This window comes from Pongo abelii, chromosome X (genome assembly GCF_028885655.2).
Source record: "Pongo abelii isolate AG06213 chromosome X, NHGRI_mPonAbe1-v2.0_pri, whole genome shotgun sequence".
Lineage (NCBI taxonomy): Eukaryota > Metazoa > Chordata > Mammalia > Primates > Hominidae > Pongo > Pongo abelii.
In genome coordinates, this window is record NC_072008.2 from 38,791,441 (window position 1) to 38,794,750 (window position 3,310).

Below are 3,310 nucleotides of genomic sequence, written 5' to 3' on the forward strand. Positions count from 1 at the left end.
AGCACAAAGACGCTGGGGAATAGGCAGAAACAGTAGAAGAGACCTGAGTGACATAAGCAGAGCATCCATCATATCTGCTATTCCCCCCAAAGCAAACATTTCATGAAACAACACTTATTATATGTGATATACTCTGATATTTTTTATTCTTTTTATTAAATGATGAAAGAGAGCCCTCAAATTGATTTCATAATACACTAACAGATGTGACATCCAGTTGAAAACAGTGAACATAATCATCTTTAAGGCCCCTTATAGATCTAAACTGCTGTAATTAGGAGGTGGCACAGTTGTTATAATGATAACTAACATTTAATAAGCATTCACTATTCCAGAATTGTTCTAAGCACTTCACATAGACTGTCTTACGTGAAGACAATAAGGTAGGTACTATTACTATCCTCATTTTACAGATGTGAAAACTTGTAAATGGCAGAGGCCAGGAGGGAATCCAGGCAATCTGACTCCAGAACCTATTGTCAAGAGTGTAGGCTTCTATATTAGACTGTTTGGGTTCAAATTCTGATTCCAATGGTTGATCAATAAATGTTTTCAGTTATGATGATGATGTACCCAATTATTAGAAATTCACTGATGGGGATAATTCTCCCTATTGTCAAGAGTGCAGGCTCCTGTATCAGACTGTTCGGGTCTAAATCCTGATGCCAATGGTTGATCAATGTCTTTTCAGTTATGACGATGACATATTCAATGATTAGAAATTCACTAATGGGGATAATTCTCACAAAAGGAAGTTTAGGGCCAGGGTTATGTACATCAACATTGACTGAATTCAGCAGTTCAACACATTGATAATAAGTTCAATGTTCTGCTCCGCTTCAGCCACACTGACCCAGTCTTCACTTTAAATGCAGCCACTCATGCATTTCAATAAGAAGGGGCCCTGGCCTAGGTTACATAATTTCTGCATGCTTTAACAGCTAAAGTACACTTCACTGTAACCAAATAGGATAGAAGAAATTTCAACATATTCATTTTTATGTATTGGGTTCATTAAAGTGCACTCAAAGATAATTCTCTAACAAACAAACCTAACTAAAAATACACTAGTCACCATCATGTAGAAAGTATTCCTACTAAATTCAGTGAACATTAGTTAACCTTTGGATTTCAAAAATGGGATCAATAAACATGGTACAATTGACTAAAAGGGGTAAAAACTATTTGCAGAACCTGGACACCTGCAACTATCATCTTTTTGGTTAAATTCCTCTGAGCCAAGTCTCTATCAATTATATCTTTCCTTTCACAGGAATAAAGTATTTATCACAGGTATTAGAGTCAGTGTAAAAGCACAACATCTTTTTAATAAAAGATTCTCAGTAATCAAAAATTCATATACCTCCAGAATGAATTATTTAGAGCTGGACACATATAGGGGAAATGTGTCAGGAGGATGTTTCAGCAGCTGCTGTGTTGTAAGATGACATGGAAGCTTTAGAAAGAGGGCAGAAAGAAAAAAAGGTTTAAGTCCTACTTTAGATGCTATTGGATGATTATGGATTATAAGGAACAAGACTGGTTGCAACCTTGCTTGGAATACCGCTAGCAGGGGTAAGACAGTTTTCTCATGTTACCTATTTTTTGGAAAAAAAAATCATTTCTAATATGTTGCTAAAAAGGGATTTACAGAGGATGTCATATTTCTCAAACCAAATATCAATCTCGATGACCTAAAAATTAACAATTCAAAATAAAACTTTTTCTAATTATAAAAGAAGTCATGCTTTTACAGAACATTTAATAAATGTAGAAAATGTAAAGAAAAAACACAAAGTGATGAGATATTGGCTCACGAAGTAATAATTATTTATATGTATATATAGGTACACATCTCCAAATTGTGTGTGTGTGTGTGTGTGTGTGTGTGTGTGTGTGTGTGTGTGTATCTCCAACTTGGCATCACACTGTAAGTTCATTTTGCAATTTTACTTTTTACTTTTTAAATTTGTATTGACCATCCCCACTCCCTCCTCCCAACTACCTTTCCCAGCCTCTGGTAACCATCATTCTATTCTCTATCTCTGTGAGTTCAATTGTTTTAACTTTTAGCTCCCACAAATAAACGCAAAGTTTTTCTTTTTGTGTCTGGCTTATTTCACTTAACATAATGACCTCCAGTTCCATCCATGTTGTGGCAAATGACAGTATCTCATTCTTTTTTATGGCTGAATAGTACTCCATTGTGTATATGTGCCACATTTTCTTCATCCATTCGTCTGTTGATGGACACTTAGGTTGTTTCCAAATTTTGGCTATTGTGAATAGTGCTGCAATAACCATGGGAGTGCAGATATCTCCTTAGTATACTGATTTCCTTTCTTTTGGGTATATACCCAGCAGTGCAATTGCTGGATCATATAGTAGCTCTATTTTTAGTTTCTTGAGGAACCTCCAAACTGTTCTCCACAGTGGCTGTATTAATTTACATTCCCACCAATAGTGTACAAGGGTTCCCTTTCCTCCATATTCTTGCCAGCATTTGTTATTGCCTTCTTTTGGATAAAAGCCATTTAAACTTGGGTGAAATGATACCTTATTGTAGTTTTGATTTGCATTTCTCTGATGATCAATGATGTTGACTACTTTTTCATATACCTGTTTGCCATTTGTGTATCTTCTTTTGAGAAATATCTATTCAGGTCTTTCACCCATTTTTGATCAGATCATTATATTTTTTTCCTATAGTTGTTAGAGCTCCTTGTATATTCTGGCTATTAATTCCTTGGCAGATGGGTAGTTTAGAAATATTTTCTCTCATTCTGTGGGTTGTCTCTTCACTCCATTGATTGTATCCTTTGTTGTGCAGAAACTTTTAAACTCGATGTGATCCCATTTGTCCATTTTTGCTTTGGTGGCTTGTGCTTGTGAGGTATTACTCAAGAAATCTTTGCCCAATCCAGTGTCTTAGAGAGTTTCCCCAATGTCTTCTTTTAGTAGTTTCACAGTTCGAGGTCTCAGATGTGACTCTTTAATCCATTTTGATTTGATTTTTGTATATGGTGTGAGAGAGGGGTCTAGTTTCATTCTTCTGCATATGGATATCCAGTTTTCCCAGCACCAATTATTGAAGAGACTGTCCTTTCCCCAGTGTATGTTCTTGGGAACTTTGTTGAAAATTAGTTCACTGTAGATGTATGGATTTGCCTCTGGGTTCTCTATTTGGTTGCATTGGTCTATGTGTCTGTTTTTATGTCAGTACCATGCTGTTTTGTTTACTATAGTTCTATAGAATAATTTGAAGTCAGGTAATATGATTCCTCCAGTTTTATTCTTTTTGCTCAAGATA